This window comes from Pseudophryne corroboree, chromosome 2, assembly GCF_028390025.1.
Source record: "Pseudophryne corroboree isolate aPseCor3 chromosome 2, aPseCor3.hap2, whole genome shotgun sequence".
Lineage (NCBI taxonomy): Eukaryota > Metazoa > Chordata > Amphibia > Anura > Myobatrachidae > Pseudophryne > Pseudophryne corroboree.
In genome coordinates, this window is record NC_086445.1 from 469,760,978 (window position 1) to 469,782,548 (window position 21,571).

A 21,571-nucleotide genomic window follows, 5' to 3' on the forward strand; every position below is an offset into this window, starting at 1 on the left:
CTTTGTAAGGCAAAACTTCCATATGCCTCTTTGAGTCGGCATCACCCGTCCATTGGCGGGTCCACAGGGCTCGCCCAGCAGAAATCGCCATGGCGTTGGATATGAATGGTCGACCATGTTATGGTTGACAGTAATTAGGTCGACCAATATTGGTCGACATTGACATGGTCGACATGGACACATGGTCGGCACATGAAAATGGTCGACACATGAAAGGTCGACATGTGAAAAGGTCGACATGAGTTTTTTTACTTTTTTTGGTGTCGTTTTTTGCGTAAAGTGACTGGGAACCCCAATTAGTGCACCGCGTCCCCTCGCATGGCTCGCTTCGCTCGGCACAGATTACTGTTCTAATCGTAGTCCACGTGGATCGTAAAGTATGGAAAAGTTCCCCAAAAGTAAAAAAAGTAAAAAAATCATGTCGACTTTTTCATGTGTTGACCTTTCATGTGTCGACCATTTTCATGTGTCGACCATGTGTCCATGTCGACCATGTCAATGTCGACCAATAGTGGTCGACCTAATGACTGTCGACCATAACATGGTCGACCATGTGAACGGATACCGTTTTCTTTTGCTGTGGGGAAACATAAGGTAAAAAAGTAGATTTACCCGCGGTAGCTGTGGAAACCAGGTCCGCGAGACCTTCCCCAAATAAATCCTAATTTTTGAAAGGCAAAACTTCCATATGCCTCTTTGAGTTGGCATCACCCGTCCTTTGGCGGGTCCACAGGGCTCGCCTAGCAGAAATCGCCATGGCGTTGGCTCTCGAACCTAGCAGACCAACGTCTCTCTGAGCGTCTCTCATATATAAGACTGCGTCTTTAATGTGACCTAAGGTCAATAAAATGGTATCCCTATCCAGGGTATCAATGTCAGCTGACAAAGTATCCGTCCAAGCCGCAACTGCGCTACAAACCCAAGCCGACGCTATTGCCGGTCTGAGCAAAGCACCTGTATGTGTATAAATTGATTTTAAGGTAGTTTCCTGTCTGCGATCAGCAGGATCCTTGAGGGCTGACGTGTCTGGAGACGGTAACGCCACCTTGTTTGGACAAGCGCGTTAACACCTTGTCCACCCTGGGTGAGGATTCCCACCGTAACCTGTCCTGCGCAGGGAAAGGATACGCCATAAGAATTCTCTTGGGAATCTGCAGTTTCTTGTCTGGAGTTTCCCAAGCCTTTTCAAATAACGCGTTCAGCTCATGAGATGGGGGAAAGGTTACCTCAGGTTTCTTTTCCTTAAACATGCACACCCTCGTGTCAGGGACAGAGGGGTCATCTGTGATATGCAAAACATCCTTTATTGCAATAATCATATAATGAATATTTTTGGCCACCCTTGGGTGTAACCTCGCATCATCGTAGTCGACACTGGACTCAGAATCCGTGTCGTTATCAGTGTCTGCTACTTGGGACAGGGGACGTTTCTGAGACCCTGAAGGGCCCTGAGACACAGTCAAAGCCATGGATTGACTCCCTGTTCTATCCCTGGACTCTGCTTTGACCAATCTCTAATGTAATAAAGACACATTTGCATTTAAAACATTCAACATATCCAACCAATCAGGTGACGGCATTGCCGACGGAGACACCACAATCATCTGCTCCACCTCCTCCTTAGATGAGCCTTCCGCTTCAGACATGCCGACACACGCGTATCGACACCACCACAAACACTTAGGGATATATCTATATGGAGACAGTTCCCCAATAAGGCCCTTTGGAGAGACAGAGACAGAGTATGCCAGCACACACCCAGCGCCACCTGACACTGGAAACAAAATTCCCAGTTAAAACAGCGCTTTTATATAAATATATATATATACACTAACTGCGCCAATTAACAGTGCCCCCCCCCTCTTTTTTGCCCTCTGCCACCGTGTTCAGAGAGAGAGTCCGGGGAGCCAGCTTCTCTGCAGTGTGCTGTGGAGAAAATGGCGCTGGTTAGTGCTGGAGGATCAAGCTCCACCCCCTCAGTGGCAGGCTTCGGTCCCGCTCAAATTTCCAATACTGGCGGGGGATTATTTAATATACTGCCTCCGCAGCATATATATATATGTTAGCCAGTCCCTAGAGGTTTATTATTGCTGTCCAGGGCGCCCCCCCTGCGCCCTGCACCCTTCAGTGCCCGCTGTGTGTGTGTGTGTGTGTGTGTATGTGTGTGTGTGGGTTACCTCAGAGAAGATCTGAAGTCTTCTGCCGCCTTTGAAGTCTTCTTTCTTCTTATACTCACCTGGCTTCTATCTTCCGGATCTGTGAGGAGGGTGGCGGCGCGGATCCGGGACGAACGGCGAGGGTGAGACCTGCGTTCCGACTGTCAAAGTCAGAAAAATATCACTATACACACTGCCATATTTGCACCTCATACATGTCCGCGCTGCGCATGTGTGCGCTCTCCTGTGCGTGCGCATACCCGCTGTTACGTGCACCCGCAGGCGCACTGTATGCGCATTTACGGTAGAGTTTCTGTGTGCCCAGCGTGCGACTCAATCGTTACATAATTTAACCATATAATGTATTTTATAAGTTAATATTCCCCTGAGTCCAGCAGGTATCAGTGGGTCTCAAATGGCTCTTTGACCTTAGAGATTCCCCAAACAATAGTTTGCATGTTGGGAGGGCTTCACATCTTCATATGCATAGTTAAGCACAGGAATAGTAATTGAAGATTAATTGTATTCCAAATCAGTATCTTTCCCGCAGACGGAGTACAATAGCCTTTAATTACACTGAGCTTTGAGACTCAATGAGGAGGGCCAACACCTGTGTTTACGAATGGGTTAGGGTTTGTCTCCAGAAGAATGATTGCTGAGATGTCATTGTCTCAACTGAAAGTGGACATCATGAATATCGAACAAAACCCAGAGACAGGGTTTTGTTTTGTATTCGCCAAACAATAGCTCTCCAGAAGACAGGAATGTGTTAGTCATCACCCAACATTTTGCATAACCAAGCTCACATGCTCAGCTCCCTGATACAAGACAGCCCACATACTGTGAAAGACACACTTCCTGTGGTTGACACACCCCCACAGCTGGAATGCAGGTATGATATTATCCACTGGAAATCACAGGGCTCACTCACTCACACAGCTACCTGGCACCCAGCAGCATGGCGGCTACATCCCCAGGACTGACCTCCAAGCTAAAGGCTAAGTATTGAATTCACATGGCTAGATAAGGAAATATAGACAGATTGCTTTAAGGTCAATGGTGCTGGTTTAAATAGGATATTGTAACTTGTTTGTGTGATAGATCTGGGAATCTGTGATGGTAGCTGGGACATTAGACAACCTGTAGCATAGCATTTGTGGTATTTGTTTGCCTATGGTGATTTAAAATAGATTGTGCTGGTATGTTATAATATATCTTGTTAATCATGAATACCACCATGCAGTTACCTTTGAATATGTGCGTGTTGCAATGGCAGGCTGATACTTGTGGGTACCTGGTGGTCTGGTCTTGTGATAGCTCGTATGCTCTGGTTATTGAGATACTGTGTTTGCTTGAAATTGTGAAAGGTGATTTAGATGGTTTGGAATTGTAAAATCAGAACATATGCATTGTTTTGAGGCTTGGACATTTTGGAATAAAATGGAGTCTTGTGTCTTCTGCTATGTGATTGTGGTGTAGCAGAGAGTGCCATGTGTTTGGACTTGCAAATCTAAAATGGCTGCTAGCATCCCCCTTTCAACCATGTGTTGCAGTCCTTGGAATCATGGGAGGTTTCCCAAAATGGAGTCTAGCTTCTGTCCCATGCGGTATTGTAGGGTTGTGTATATAGGGACAGCCAGTATGGGTAAGGTCAAGTATTTTCTCCACAAAGATTCTCAGCATTGACTAACTGCGCAGCGATTGTTCCTCACATGTGTAAGCTTCTCTGCAAACATATTGTCTTTATTGTTATTGTGAGCCATCTCTCTCTCTGTCTCTCTCTTCTCTTCTTTCTCTCTCATTTTCCCTTAAACATAATTGTATTGTATTTCCTGTGTAGTTATCTGGTTAGTTAGTCTGTGTTATATTGTAGTGTGTGACTTGTACTGTATTACTCTTTTTGCAAGTAATAACATTCTTACTAAAGGCGTTAGAACCTTAGACCGGTATTTGATTGGTTATTATAAATGCATAAAGGTTTCTCAGAGCGTCATAGTCGCACATACAGCTTTTAAGCTAACAAGGTTACACTGCATTACATCTACACATTGTCACTGCACAAATGTTTACAGTATAAGTACATTCCTTAAGGTATAGTTAAGGGAGTACCCTTGCGGTACTTTTTGCGCCAATTGCGTACTGTGTTCTTTAACCTTTAACGTGTTTTTAATAGGACAAATATTATATACATTGTCAATTGGCGGCTCGTCGGTCCTTCACATATCTATACTAGGTAATTCCAGCAGACATTATCCATCAGCAAAGGGCGGGAGATCATATTCCTCATAGTGCTGTCTGGATAAGCGTCTGTTTCGCTTAGTAAAGGGTGCTGAAGGAATCCGGAACTGGAAGGTAAGAACAGTACGTTATTGTCTTTGTAAATCTAGTTTTTATTTCTATTTGGTGCCAACTACACACGCAGATTGGATGGTTTGTCTGTTTAAATAGGTTTAAAATTATTTTTAATCGCTCTGCATAGCATGATAACTTTAGGAGTTTGAATGATGACTTTCTTTGTGACAAGAAGCAGCATGGTCTGTCCACCATTTTGTGTGACCCTTATGGAGGTGAAAGGGGGAGGAGCAGCGGCCATTTTGCGAAGGTCACATTTTTTTTTTCCCTAAGCGGCTGATTTTCAGTTGACTCAGGAAATAATCAGCCATCCATTGTCAAAAAGAAATCATCATTTAATGAGTTTTTTTTTAATGCATTTATTTAATCTATATCATAGTCAATCATAAGTAATAGTGATTGGTACTTATATGTAATATCTATATGCGTGTGCTTACATCAATGTATGTTATTAGATTAAATTTAGAATTGCATGTTCATTTGTGTAATTTTCACATCTCACCTTCCTGTTTGCAATTTGCATTGATAACGTGCTAAGAAAGATTTGTTGCTATTAGTAGTTACAAAGAAAAAAGTAATATTTAAGGGTATAATTGTAAAAAGCACACACGCAGCTCTACCTAAAGGTACAAGGAGAGATTGGTGTGGTGCTCGGTAGACGATCGAGGATCATCTACATTGATAAACGTGTTAGTTGTGTTACGGTGGATAAAAGACTGGTGTACACGTGTCTCTAACAAAGGGTGAGACTCGCGTGCGCAAAGGCCGACGCACGCAGCGTAAATTACGCAACGGAGCGTCTGGGTACGCCCACGTAACTCAAGTCACACGATAGTGTTATTTTAGCAGGCGAAGAGGTGGCAACGCGATAAATAGCGCAAGCCGATTTTTGTGTCCGAAATTTAGAATAACAGATCCTTCTCCAAATTTACAACACATCTGGTCTAAAGAGAAATTTCTGCGCAGAAATAGAAATAGAAACAAAAGTGTACATGTGATGAGTGAGTGTTTTGTATATATAAGTTTATACAATTTTCAAGGTTGAACCACAAGAAGTCGAGTTCTCGCAGAAGTACATGCATGTAAGTGTCGTACATGGTGGCTAGGGAGGCATCCCTTGTTAAATATAAAATTTGAGCAGTAGAGTATAGTAGACCAGGAGGTCACACTGTAGCACAGACCAGGAGGTCCAGGTACAGCAGACAAAGAAGTCCGCTATAAATAAGAGAAAAAGGCACAACCCAGGGGGTTGGTGCAGAACCCATATAGGCCAATAAAGCTCTGGCTGAAGGAATTCGCAGCCGAAATTTTCGATTCCACTGGTCGCTCTGCACATAAGATTAGTTGCTTATGTGCTGAACGATTGTACCGCACGAAATTGTGTGCATTAGTAATCTGACCAGTACCATTTGTGTACGAAACCGGTCATAAACACTATTTGTACATTCTGACGTGATTTGTGTAATTTTTTTATTTTCTGAAGGGAAGTTCGCTGGTCACTCAGGAATTGTCCAACAACCAATAGTTACTGGAAAGAGTAAGTGTTCTGCGGATATCCCTCGCATGTTCCAGTAAATAGAGGTTCATAGGGGCCCTGGGTCGAGTACGCCAGCGCTAAGGCAGTGTGTAGGTCGTATTGGTCGATGTGGGCGAGTGAGTGGGGTACTCGGTAAACCGCTACCGTCAGCCTATCTTGAACATTTTGGTTTGTGTAAGGGTTGGCTGAAGAAAGCAACACCTTCGAACTATGGGGGCCAATTGTTCAGGTAGGGGGCGATCAACCTCGGTTCGGGTTGATTCAGTGAACCGACCAGTCGGGTCGGCAAGGTACGTAATGTGTGAAAAATACGGGTCACACACAGAAGTTTTATGTGATGAATGGGAGAGAATGACTGTACATGACGGGGAGAAATTCCCAAGAGTAGGCAGCTTTAGCCCAGAAGTGTTACTAAATCTAAGGAGAAGGATAGGTCTCATTAAATCAGTAAAGAGACGGATCAAACATTATGATTGTTTAAAATTATGGCAACAGGAAAGTGAAATGCAAAGAAATTGAACTTACATATCTGACCCTCATCTTGGGAAGAGAGACATGGCAATGGAGAGGATTATGGTTGCAGAGAAATGGCACAATGTTGTACAATAAAAATGCACTTAGTAACTGTATTAAGAACGAAAGTAACAAATGTAATAATGTTTATAAAAATGAAAGTGTAAAAATCACAAATGTTAACCTGTGCAAGTCGCACCCCATGTCAAACTTCCCTCAGGAATACAAACAAGAAAGTGAGCCCAGAACGATGTCGGCATCTCTTCCAGAAGCCATCCTACAAGACATCCAGGTGGATGCGACCAAATCGGTAAAGGCAATAATCAAACCCCCTAACGGAGGGTCAGGTGAGGTCGTGTCCACAGGTACGTACGGTGTTATATATCACGCGCAAACAAATGTACCCTATATTGTAAGACCAACACAAGGTGATGTAATTGAGTTTAGTCCTGTCAGGGTGATCACAGTCCCCAATGGGAAGACTGACGATCAGGGAATCATTCCCGTCACGGACAGTGCAATGCGTCGTCCCTGGTCCCGGACAGAATTGAGACCAATCATGTCTGATTTCCCAGATCCTAGGAAAGATCTAAGTGTATGATCAAAGATTCACAGAAGGTATATCAATTCCCTAGACAACGACATAATCATGGTATCCAAGGAATCAGGGAGGTACAGGGAAAGCGGTTGATGGTGATGAGCATCCAAGCGTTTGAGGAGGCATCAAATCAACCAAGACCCCATTTCACTGACACTTGGAGGAAGCCCAGGGTTTGTGATCTTTGCAAAAGAGAAGGGCATTATGCCAGTAACTGCAACAGCCCACATAAAGTCAGACCCCCTAGACATGAATATGAGCATGAATATGACACACCAAACTATAAAAGGTGATCATTAGGACTGATGGTAAGCCTGAGGTAACAGTTAATAAATTGGGAGGTCATTCCCTGAAGACACAGGAATGACCGGGTGAAACGTTGTAAATGTATCTGTGAAATGTTTCTTTTCTCTCCCCATCTCTGACGATTATTGATAGGACTCAAACATTGCATATCTGCTTGGTCTTTGCAGAAGTCTACCAAACCCCAGCATGACCTATCCGCATCAATGTATCCTGGCCAGATACAGAGGGTGGAGTATGGAGGTGCTGGTGGGAGGGACTGCGCAAGGAAACCATTGGACATGTAGATATGACAGCCTGATGATCTGACAATGTTTTAAAATGTCTGAAAAAAATGTTTTCTTTCCTGTTGTTGTTTATTGACGTGTTATGTTATATATATATATATATGAATTGTTCTCTCTCTCTTTTGTTTTTGTTTTTGGTTTCTCTCTTCTCACTCATGTTTTCATGTTTTAAAGATGGTATGTCACACATCAGTTAGACAAGTGGTAATGCAAGATTTTTGCTCCTTACAGAAAGATCGCTGGTTTGGAAGGAATATTGCATCACCGGAATGTTCGTTTGGAAGACTGAGAGACAGCACCTTTGAGATGACAGCAGAACGAGAAGAACAACAAGACTAGAGAACTAATTATCGTAACAAGTTTCTCTCCCCCTCAAACTGTTTTCCTGTACCCCCATTACAAATTTCTCCTTTTCTCCTCCTGTAAGATGGACTCGCCTCAAGAGACTGTGATCCGTGTTTTCATGTTGACCCTGATGTTGACCAGAGCAGTCTGTTTCGGTGAGAGTACCAGTGAGGTCGAGAAAGGATCCAGAAAGGTTCCGATGACTGAGACGGAGGTGTAAATTTCCAATAGCAACACAATCACCAAGCAAAGGCGAGTACCGGAAACGATCTAGCAGCCATGTTATTTGTAAACATTGTGAAGGATTGTTAGCTGAAGAAAACTGTATCTGTAGGCTCTGTGACAATGTAGTTGAGGATGGGTGCATTAAGAAATGCCAATCCAGTTTTAATATCCACATGGACCGGCATCCATTGAGTGACTATCACTCCTTAGTGGGTAGTGTGTTAAATAAGACAGATTGTTGGGTATGCTCTCAAGTACCTCAAGGTCATAGCAAATCAGGGCTAGTACCAATTCCTTTAACGAAAGGGGGAGGTACTTGAGCTAAATGGTGGGAGACCGGTGGACAGGAGGTTTAATATCTCCAGTCCTCCTAGCTTGAAGCTCCACCAATATCATGTGGATAGATCCCTAATATGTTTTAACATTTCCAATCCCCGAAAGCCGGGAAATTGGGAAGTGTCAGGGAGTAACCAAACCATGACCTTTTCACATAGAGCCGATAGAATGCCAACAGATACAGAACTTATACGCCACATAGCCAGTAGAGGAAAATCTTTCCGGTATATGTATACCCTAGGAAGTAGGATTACGAGAGTTGGAGAGGTATCACCAGGATACTGTGCACATATCGTACAAACTGATACGTGTACTAAACAGATGGGAGAATTAGGGTTAGGAGATTTCACATGGAAGATGTGTAATATGGTAATGTCCTACTCCGTCCCATATGTTCTCCCCGATGATGCATATTTCATATGCGGGAGGAAGGCGTATAAAGTGGCTTGCCCCAAACTCTGAAGGATTGTGTTATATTGGAAAAGTACTACCTGAGGTAATGAGTCTAAGGAGTGAGGAAATTGTAATTCCAATAGATTTGATTTATGACCCAACGGTAGAAACAATGATGTGATGAAAATGCGATTATACGGTCCGTTTCTTTCACCTGTTTTTCCGTTTTCTCCAAGGTAAAAAAGACCCACTTGGACGAGGAATTTGATGAGCCTGTATACAGACAACTGATGGATTAAAGAAGAAGTTTTGACAACCTTATACACAGATATTTGATGAACTATGCCATAGACCCCCAGTTTCCCTAGAAATTTTAAAATTACGCTAGCCCAACACTTTTGTAAGTCTATGGACATTGACAAAGCTTTTTGCTCGCACCTTATGAGCAAAAGCACAAAGAAGACTGCATTCAACAGACACCGAACAAGACTTCAGCCGACAAATGTTCATTAACCTGACATAGAATACCACTGCATTTACCATAAGTGTTCTTTATCTTCATTTCTACAACCCTCAGGTAATGACACACATAGTCGATAGGGAATACAGGCACAGATATCAGCAATCACATATCCCCCCCATTCATGTATCATCAACTAAAATGTGCTCCCCCATTTTGTCGCAAAACGCCGAAATGAGCTCGGTAGAGTTTGACAGCCCATCCACAGACCCTTGATACGGGATAAGAAGGAATTCAAATGTATACTTCGCAATACCTCGAAGCTTGATTTAAAACACGTACGGCACGATGATACATGACCCCCCAAACATGGATTCATACACACATGCTTTTGCTATCTCACTAGGTCATACCCTTTTCACACCTTCTCTTTCTCCTCCCCAACCCAACCATGGAAATGTATTTACACTTGACATATATTTTTCTCCTTTTGAAATGTTTTAGGAAGTGGCAGTTATTGTTGACTGCCAAAGGGTGGACTGTCAAAGTCAGAAAAATATCACTATACACACGCCATATTTGCACCTCATACATGTCCGCGCTGCGCATGTGTGCGCTCTCCTGTGCGTGCGCATACCCGCTGTTACGTGCACCCGCAGGCGCACTGTATGCGCATTTACGGTAGAGTTTCTGTGTGCCCAGCGTGCGACTCAATCGTTACATAATTTAACCATATAATGTATTTTATAAGTTAATATTCCCCTGAGTCCAGCAGGTATCAGTGGGTCTCAAATGGCTCTTTGACCTTAGAGATTCCCCAAACAATAGTTTGCATGTTGGGAGGGCTTCACATCTTCATATGCATAGTTAAGCACAGGAATAGTAATTGAAGATTAATTGTATTCCAAATCAGTATCTTTCCCGCAGACGGAGTACAATAGCCTTTAATTACACTGAGCTTTGAGACTCAATGAGGAGGGCCAACACCTGTGTTTACGAATGGGTTAGGGTTTGTCTCCAGAAGAATGATTGCTGAGATGTCATTGTCTCAACTGAAAGTGGACATCATGAATATCGAACAAAACCCAGAGACAGGGTTTTGTTTTGTATTCGCCAAACAATAGCTCTCCAGAAGACAGGAATGTGTTAGTCATCACCCAACATTTTGCATAACCAAGCTCACATGCTCAGCTCCCTGATACAAGACAGCCCACATACTGTGAAAGACACACTTCCTGTGGTTGACACACCCCCACAGCTGGAATGCAGGTATGATATTATCCACTGGAAATCACAGGGCTCACTCACTCACACAGCTACCTGGCACCCAGCAGCATGGCGGCTACATCCCCAGGACTGACCTCCAAGCTAAAGGCTAAGTATTGAATTCACATGGCTAGATAAGGAAATATAGACAGATTGCTTTAAGGTCAATGGTGCTGGTTTAAATAGGATATTGTAACTTGTTTGTGTGATAGATCTGGGAATCTGTGATGGTAGCTGGGACATTAGACAACCTGTAGCATAGCATTTGTGGTATTTGTTTGCCTATGGTGATTTAAAATAGATTGTGCTGGTATGTTATAATATATCTTGTTAATCATGAATACCACCATGCAGTTACCTTTGAATATGTGCGTGTTGCAATGGCAGGCTGATACTTGTGGGTACCTGGTGGTCTGGTCTTGTGATAGCTCGTATGCTCTGGTTATTGAGATACTGTGTTTGCTTGAAATTGTGAAAGGTGATTTAGATGGTTTGGAATTGTAAAATCAGAACATATGCATTGTTTTGAGGCTTGGACATTTTGGAATAAAATGGAGTCTTGTGTCTTCTGCTATGTGATTGTGGTGTAGCAGAGAGTGCCATGTGTTTGGACTTGCAAATCTAAAATGGCTGCTAGCATCCCCCTTTCAACCATGTGTTGCAGTCCTTGGAATCATGGGAGGTTTCCCAAAATGGAGTCTAGCTTCTGTCCCATGCGGTATTGTAGGGTTGTGTATATAGGGACAGCCAGTATGGGTAAGGTCAAGTATTTTCTCCACAAAGATTCTCAGCATTGACTAACTGCGCAGCGATTGTTCCTCACATGTGTAATCTTCTCTGCAAACATATTGTCTTTATTGTTATTGTGAGCCATCTCTCTCTCTGTCTCTCTCTTCTCTTCTTTCTCTCTCATTTTCCCTTAAACATAATTGTATTGTATTTCCTGTGTAGTTATCTGGTTAGTTAGTCTGTGTTATATTGTAGTGTGTGACTTGTACTGTATTACTCTTTTTGCAAGTAATAACATTCTTACTAAAGGCGTTAGAACCTTAGACCGGTATTTGATTGGTTATTATAAATGCATAAAGGTTTCTCAGAGCGTCATAGTCGCACATACAGCTTTTAAGCTAACAAGGTTACACTGCATTACATCTACACATTGTCACTGCACAAATGTTTACAGTATAAGTACATTCCTTAAGGTATAGTTAAGGGAGTACCCTTGCGGTACTTTTTGCGCCAATTGCGTACTGTGTTCTTTCACCTTTAACGTGTTTTTAATAGGACAAATATTATAGACATTGTCAATTGGCGGCTCGTCGGTCCTTCACATATCTATACTAGGTAATTCCAGCAGACATTATCCATCAGCAAAGGGCGGGAGATCATATTCCTCGTAGTGCTGTCTGGATAAGCGTCTGTTTCGCTTAGTAAAGGGTGCTGAAGGAATCCGGAACTGGAAGGTAAGAACAGTACGTTATTGTCTTTGTAAATCTAGTTTTTATTTCTATTTGGTGCCAACTACACACGCAGATTGGATGGTTTGTCTGTTTAAATAGGTTTAAAATTATTTTTAATCGCTCTGCATAGCATGATAACTTTAGGAGTTTGAATGATGACTTTCTTTGTGACAAGAAGCAGCATGGTCTGTCCACCATTTTGTGTGACCCTCATGGAGGTGAAAGGGGGAGGAGCAGCGGCCATTTTGCGAAGGTCACATTTTTTTTTCCCCTAAGCGGCTGATTTTCAGTTGACTCAGGAAATAATCAGCCATCCATTGTCAAAAAGAAATCATCATTTAATGAGTTTTTTTTTAATGCATTTATTTAATCTATATCATAGTCAATCATAAGTAATAGTGATTGGTACTTATATGTAATATCTATATGCGTGTGCTTACATCAATGTATGTTATTAGATTAAATTTAGAATTGCATGTTCATTTGTGTAATTTTCACATCTCACCTTCCTGTTTGCAATTTACATTGATAACGTGCTAAGAAAGATTTGTTGCTATTAGTAGTTACAAAGATAAAAAGTAATATTTAAGGGTATAATTGTAAAAAGCACACACGCAGCTCTACCTAAAGGTACAAGGAGAGATTGGTGTGGTGCTCGGTAGACGATCGAGGATCATCTACATTGATAAACGTGTTAGTTGTGTTACGGTGGATAAAAGACTGGTGTACACGTGTCTCTAACAAAGGGTGAGACTCGCGTGCGCAAAGGCCGACGCACGCAGCGTAAATTACGCAACGGAGCGTCTGGGTACGCCCACGTAACTCAAGTCACACGATAGTGTTATTTTAGCAGGCGAAGAGGTGGCAACGCGATAAATAGCGCAAGCCGATTTTTGTGTCCGAAATTTAGAATAACAGATCCTTCTCCAAATTTACAACACATCTGGTCTAAAGAGAAATTTCTGCGCAGAAATAGAAATAGAAACAAAAGTGTACATGTGATGAGTGAGTGTTTTGTATATATAAGTTTATACAATTTTCAAGGTTGAACCACAAGAAGTCGAGTTCTCGCAGAAGTACATGCATGTAAGTGTCGTACATGGTGGCTAGGGAGGCATCCCTTGTTAAATATAAAATTTGAGCAGTAGAGTATAGTAGACCAGGAGGTCACACTGTAGCACAGACCAGGAGGTCCAGGTACAGCAGACAAAGAAGTCCGCTATAAATAAGAGAAAAAGGCACAACCCAGGGGGTTGGTGCAGAACCCATATAGGCCAATAAAGCTCTGGCTGAAGGAATTCGCAGCCGAAATTTTCGATTCCACTGGTCGCTCTGCACATAAGATTAGTTGCTTATGTGCTGAACGATTGTACCGCACGAAATTGTGTGCATTAGTAATCTGACCAGTACCATTTGTGTACGAAACCGGTCATAAACACTATTTGTACATTCTGACGTGATTTGTGTAATTTTTTTATTTTCTGAAGGTAAGTTCGCTGGTCACTCAGGAATTGTCCAACAACCAATAGTTACTGGAAAGAGTAAGTGTTCTGCGGATATCCCTCGCATGTTCCAGTAAATAGAGGTTCATAGGGGCCCTGGGTCGAGTACGCCAGCGCTAAGGCAGTGTGTAGGTCGTATTGGTCGATGTGGGCGAGTGAGTGGGGTACTCGGTAAACCGCCACCGTCAGCCTATCTTGAACATTTTGGTTTGTGTAAGGGTTGGCTGAAGAAAGCAACACCTTCGAACTATGGGGGCCAATTGTTCAGGTAGGGGGCGATCAACCTCGGTTCGGGTTGATTCAGTGAACCGACCAGTCGGGTCGGCAAGGTACGTAATGTGTGAAAAATACGGGTCACACACAGAAGTTTTATGTGATGAATGGGAGAGAATGACTGTACATGACGGGGAGAAATTCCCAAGAGTAGGCAGCTTTAGCCCAGAAGTGTTACTAAATCTAAGGAGAAGGATAGGTCTCATTAAATCAGTAAAGAGACGGATCAAACATTATGATTGTTTAAAATTATGGCAACAGGAAAGTGAAATGCAAAGAAATTGAACTTACATATCTGACCCTCATCTTGGGAAGAGAGACATGGCAATGGAGAGGATTATGGTTGCAGAGAAATGGCACAATGTTGTACGATAAAAATGCACTTAGTAACTGTATTAAGAACGAAAGTAACAAATGTAATAATGTTTATAAAAATGAAAGTGTAAAAATCACAAATGTTAACCTGTGCAAGTCGCACCCCATGTCAAACTTCCCTCAGGAATACAAACAAGAAAGTGAGCCCAGAACGATGTCGGCATCTCTTCCAGAAGCCATCCTACAAGACATCCAGGTGGATGCGACCAAATCGGTAAAGGCAATAATCAAACCCCCTAACGGAGGGTCAGGTGAGGTCGTGTTCACAGGTACGTACGGTGTTATATATCACGCGCAAACAAATGTACCCTATATTGTAAGACCAACACAAGGTGATGTAATCGAGTTTAGTCCTGTCAGGGTGATCACAGTCCCCAATGGGAAGACTGACGATCAGGGAATCATTACCGTCACGGACAGTGCAATGCGCCGTCCCTGGTCCCGGACAGAATTGAGACCAATCATGTCTGATTTCCCAGATCCTAGGAAAGATCTAAGTGTATGATCAAAGATTCACAGAAGGTATATCAATTCCCTAGACAACGACATAATCATGGTATCCAAGGAATCAGGGAGGTACAGGGAAAGCGGTTGATGGTGATGAGCATCCAAGCGTTTGAGGAGGCATCAAATCAACCAAGACCCCATTTCACTGACACTTGGAGGAAGCCCAGGGTTTGTGATCTTTGCAAAAGAGAAGGGCATTATGCCAGTAACTGCAACAGCCCACATAAAGTCAGACCCCCTAGACATGAATATGAGCATGAATATGACACACCAAACTATAAAAGGTGATCATTAGGACTGATGGTAAGCCTGAGGTAACAGTTAATAAATTGGGAGGTCATTCCCTGAAGACACAGGAATGACCGGGTGAAACGTTGTAAATGTATCTGTGAAATGTTTCTTTTCTCTCCCCATCTCTGACGATTATTGATAGGACTCAAACATTGCATATCTGCTTGGTCTTTGCAGAAGTCTACCAAACCCCAGCATGACCTATCCGCATCAATGTATCCTGGCCAGATACAGAGGGTGGAGTATGGAGGTGCTGGTGGGAGGGACTGCGCAAGGAAACCATTGGACATGTAGATATGACAGCCTGATGATCTGACAATGTTTTAAAATGTCTGAAAAAAATGTTTTCTTTCCTGTTGTTGTTTATTGACGTGTTATGTTATATATATATATATATATATATATATATGAATTGTTCTCTCTTTTGTTTTTGTTTTTGGTTTCTCTCTTCTCACTCATGTTTTCATGTTTTAAAGATGGTATGTCACACATCAGTTAGACAAGTGGTAATGCAAGATTTTTGCTCCTTACAGAAAGATCGCTGGTTTGGAAGGAATATTGCATCACCGGAATGTTCGTTTGGAAGACTGAGAGACAGCACCTTTGAGATGACAGCAGAACGAGAAGAACAACAAGACTAGAGAACTAATTATCGTAACAAGTTTCTCTCCCCCTCAAACTGTTTTCCTGTACCCCCATTACAAATTTCTCCTTTTCTCCTCCTGTAAGATGGACTCGCCTCAAGAGACTGTGATCCGTGTTTTCATGTTGACCCTGATGTTGACCAGAGCAGTCTGTTTCGGTGAGAGTACCAGTGAGGTCGAGAAAGGATCCAGAAAGGTTCCGATGACTGAGACGGAGGTGTAAATTTCCAATAGCAACACAATCACCAAGCAAAGGCGAGTACCGGAAACGATCTAGCAGCCATGTTATTTGTAAACATTGTGAAGGATTGTTAGCTGAAGAAAACTGTATCTGTAGGCTCTGTGACAATGTAGTTGAGGATGGGTGCATTAAGAAATGCCTATCCAGTTTAATATCCACATGGACCGGCATCCATTGAGTGACTATCACTCCTTAGTGGGTAGTGTGTTAAATAAGACAGATTGTTGGGTATGCTCTCAAGTACCTCAAGGTCATAGCAAATCAGGGCTAGTACCAATTCCTTTAACGAAAGGGGGAGGTACTTGAGCTAAATGGTGGGAGACCGGTGGACAGGAGGTTTAATATCTCCTGTCCTCCTAGCTTGAAGCTCCACCAATATCATGTGGATAGATCCCTAATATGTTTTAACATTTCCAATCCCCGAAAGCCGGGAAATTGGGAAGTGTCAGGGAGTAACCAAACCATGACCTTTTCACATAGAGCCGATAGAATGCCAACAGATACAGAACTTATACGCCACATAGCCAGTAGAGGAAAATCTTTCCGGTATATATATACCCTAGGAAGTAGGATTACGAGAGTTGGAGAGGTATCACCAGGATACTGTGCACATATCGTACAAACTGATACGTGTACTAAACAGATGGGAGAATTAGGGTTAGGAGATTTCACATGGAAGATGTGTAATATGGTAATGTCCTACTCCGTCCCATATGTTCTCCCCGATGATGCATATTTCATATGCGGGAGGAAGGCGTATAAAGTGGCTTGCCCCAAACTCTGAAGGATTGTGTTATATTGGAAAAGTACTACCTGAGGTAATGAGTCTAAGGAGTGAGGAAATTGTAATTCCAATAGATTTGATTTATGACCCAACGGTAGAAACAATGATGTGATGAAAATGCGATTATACGGTCCGTTTCTTTCACCTGTTTTTCCGTTTTCTCCAAGGTAAAAAAGACCCACTTGGACGAGGAATTTGATGAGCCTGTATACAGACAACTGATGGATTAAAGAAGAAGTTTTGACAACCTTATACACAGATATTTGATGAACTATGCCATAGACCCCCAGTTTCCCTAGAAATTTTAAAATTACGCTAGCCCAACACTTTTGTAAGTCTATGGACATTGACAAAGCTTTTTGCTCGCACCTTATGAGCAAAAGCACAAAGAAGACTGCATTCAACAGACACCGAACAAGACTTCAGCCGACAAATGTTCATTAACCTGACATAGAATACCACTGCATTTACCATAAGTGTTCTTTATCTTCATTTCTACAACCCTCAGGTAATGACACACATAGTCGATAGGGAATACAGGCACAGATATCAGCAATCACATATCCCCCCCATTCATGTATCATCAACTAAAATGTGCTCCCCCATTTTGTCGCAAAACGCCGAAATGAGCTCGGTAGAGTTTGACAGCCCATCCACAGACCCTTGATACGGGATAAGAAGGAATTCAAATGTATACTTCGCAATACCTCGAAGCTTGATTTAAAACACGTACGGCACGATGATACATGACCCCCCAAACATGGATTCATACACACATGCTTTTGCTATCTCACTAGGTCATACCCTTTTCACACCTTCTCTTTCTCCTCCCCAACCCAACCATGGAAATGTATTTACACTTGACATATATTTTTCTCCTTTTGAAATGTTTTAGGAAGTGGCAGTTATTGTTGACTGCCAAAGGGTGGACTGTCAAAGTCAGAAAAATATCACTATACACACGCCATATTTGCACCTCATACATGTCCGCGCTGCGCATGTGTGCGCTCTCCTGTGCGTGCGCATACCCGCTGTTACGTGCACCCGCAGGCGCACTGTATGCGCATTTACGGTAGAGTTTCTGTGTGCCCAGCGTGCGACTCAATCGTTACATAATTTAACCATATAATGTATTTTATAAGTTAATATTCCCCTGAGTCCAGCAGGTATCAGTGGGTCTCAAATGGCTCTTTGACCTTAGAGATTCCCCAAACAATAGTTTGCATGTTGGGAGGGCTTCACATCTTCATATGCATAGTTAAGCACAGGAATAGTAATTGAAGATTAATTGTATTCCAAATCAGTATCTTTCCCGCAGACGGAGTACAATAGCCTTTAATTACACTGAGCTTTGAGACTCAATGAGGAGGGCCAACACCTGTGTTTACGAATGGGTTAGGGTTTGTCTCCAGAAGAATGATTGCTGAGATGTCATTGTCTCAACTGAAAGTGGACATCATGAATATCGAACAAAACCCAGAGACAGGGTTTTGTTTTGTATTCGCCAAACAATAGCTCTCCAGAAGACAGGAATGTGTTAGTCATCACCCAACATTTTGCATAACCAAGCTCACATGCTCAGCTCCCTGATACAAGACAGCCCACATACTGTGAAAGACACACTTCCTGTGGTTGACACACCCCCACAGCTGGAATGCAGGTAGGATATTATCCACTGGAAATCACAGGGCTCACTCACTCACACAGCTACCTGGCACCCAGCAGCATGGCGGCTACATCCCCAGGACTGACCTCCAAGCTAAAGGCTAAGTATTGAATTCACATGGCTAGATAAGGAAATATAGACAGATTGCTTTAAGGTCAATGGTGCTGGTTTAAATAGGATATTGTAACTTGTTTGTGTGATAGATCTGGGAATCTGTGATGGTAGCTGGGACATTAGACAACCTGTAGCATAGCATTTGTGGTATTTGTTTGCCTATGGTGATTTAAAATAGATTGTGCTGGTATGTTATAATATATCTTGTTAATCATGAATACCACCATGCAGTTACCTTTGAATATGTGCGTGTTGCAATGGCAGGCTGATACTTGTGGGTACCTGGTGGTCTGGTCTTGTGATAGCTCGTATGCTCTGGTTATTGAGATACTGTGTTTGCTTGAAATTGTGAAAGGTGATTTAGATGGTTTGGAATTGTAAAATCAGAACATATGCATTGTTTTGAGGCTTGGACATTTTGGAATAAAATGGAGTCTTGTGTCTTCTGCTATGTGATTGTGGTGTAGCAGAGAGTGCCATGTGTTTGGACTTGCAAATCTAAAATGGCTGCTAGCATCCCCCTTTCAACCATGTGTTGCAGTCCTTGGAATCATGGGAGGTTTCCCAAAATGGAGTCTAGCTTCTGTCCCATGCGGTATTGTAGGGTTGTGTATATAGGGACAGCCAGTATGGGTAAGGTCAAGTATTTTCTCCACAAAGATTCTCAGCATTGACTAACTGCGCAGCGATTGTTCCTCACATGTGTAAGCTTCTCTGCAAACATATTGTCTTTATTGTTATTGTGAGCCATCTCTCTCTCTCTCTCTCTCTCTCTCTCTCTCTCTTCTCTTCTTTCTCTCTCATTTTCCCTTAAACATAATTGTATTGTATTTCCTGTGTAGTTATCTGGTTAGTTAGTCTGTGTTATATTGTAGTGTGTGACTTGTACTGTATTACTCTTTTTGCAAGTAATAACATTCTTACTAAAGGCGTTAGAACCTTAGACCGGTATTTGATTGGTTATTATAAATGCATAAAGGTTTCTCAGAGCGTCATAGTCGCACATACAGCTTTTAAGCTAACAAGGTTACACTGCATTACATCTACACATTGTCACTGCACAAATGTTTACAGTATAAGTACATTCCTTAAGGTATAGTTAAGGGAGTACCCTTGCGGTACTTTTTGCGCCAATTGCGTACAGTGTTCTTTAACCTTTAACGTGTTTTTAATAGGACAAATATTATAGACATTGTCACGACTCTCTGGAGCTAATGGTGTCCAGTAGCCTAAGAAGCAGAGCCTATCACTTAAGTAGGTCTGCTTCTCTCCCCTCAGTCCCTTGATGCAGGGAGCCTGTTGCCAGCTGTGCTCCCTGAAAATAAAAAACCTAACAAAAGTCTTTTTCAGAGAAACTCAGGAGAGCTCCCCTGTAGTGCACCCAGTCTCCTCTGGGCACAGGATCTAACTGAGGTCTGGAGTAGGGGCATAGAGGGAGGAGCCAGTGCACACCCATCTAAAGTTCTTTATAGTGCCCATGTCTCCTGCGAAGCCCGTCTATACCCCATGGTCCTTAAGGAGTCCCCAGCATCCTCTAGGACGTCAGAGAAAAATAAATATGAACAAAGGGGGTAATTCAGACTGGATCGCTGCAGCGGCAGCTATCACAGTCTGAAGCCCTCTGTGTGCGCACCCTGGGAGGCCCATTGAGATGCTAACAGCATCTCAGGGCTGCGATCGCCTCTGCCTGATTGGCAGGCTGAGGCAGTCGTGGGGTGGGAGGGGGTGTGCCAACAGTGTTAGAACGCTGTTGGCGGGGCCCAGTCCGGACAACGCAGGCGTGTCCGGACCTTTGCTGGGGCAGGCCGCGGTGGCTGCTTGACGTCATACGCAGCCGCTGAGACCCGGGACAAAAGGATCACAGCTGTGCAATGCTTTTGCATCATTGCTGGGGAGGGGGGGTAGGGCCTGACATGCAGGATGGACAAGCCCTGCGCTTGGTGTCCCCCCGCATGTGAGAGAAACTGATCATTTAGCACATCTACGATCAGATCTGAATTACCCCCAAAGTTCCACAAATCATTGTTCTAGGAGGTGGCATTGCATGTACAGGTAACAGGCAGAAAGAGCAGCACCACATACTGTATGTAGTATGAATGCAGTTTATGAAACAAAGGCAGCAGCAGAAGCTAAAGGTACAACAGAAACATTAGCCAATGACCTGTAGCATTAGCAAAAGGATTCAGTAACTTGGCTTGTTGGAAATGTTACCTGCACACAATATAAAATGGATCCTTAACATATAAAAGGAACCTTATTTTGTATTGGTGTTTTTTTTAATTTAATAGATGAAATATCTTACCACTAGGTGGCTCATCGCGCCCTACGGACGCTCTTTACACCGTCGCAGGGGGTATGCTCCCTTAACCCTTGCACGCCCTTCAGCCGTGCAATATTTAGATTATATGGAGTATTACTTCCAATCATAATATTGTGAGTTGTTAATTACTGGACAAACAAAGGGCGTGCAATGGTTAAGGGGCCGTAGCCCCTTGTGACGGCGTGAGCAGCGCTTGTAGGGGACGATGAATAGTAGGTGCTGTGGTTGGGGGAGTGGTGGGTGCGGGGGGAGAGTTGGCTGGGGGAGGAGGTCCGGGGTGTGCTGTGGGTGCGGTGGAGCGGCAGATGGGGGAGGGCAGGGGTGCCATGGGTGGGGGAGGGACGGTTGCAGGGGTGTCGCGGGTGGAGGAGGGATGGGTGTGGGGGTGTTGCGGGTGGGGTAGGGGGTCCGGAGGTGCCACGGGTGTGGAGGTGCCATGGAGGGGGGAGGTATGGTGTGCAGTGTATGTATGGTTTGTAGTAATGCAGTGTATGTATAGTAATGCAGTGTATGATGTATGTATGTATATGTATGCAATGTGTGCAGTGTATATGTATATATATTGTGACAAGAACACTGGGATAGTGTTTGAGGGCAGGTATGTTTGTCCCAGGTTCTTGTCT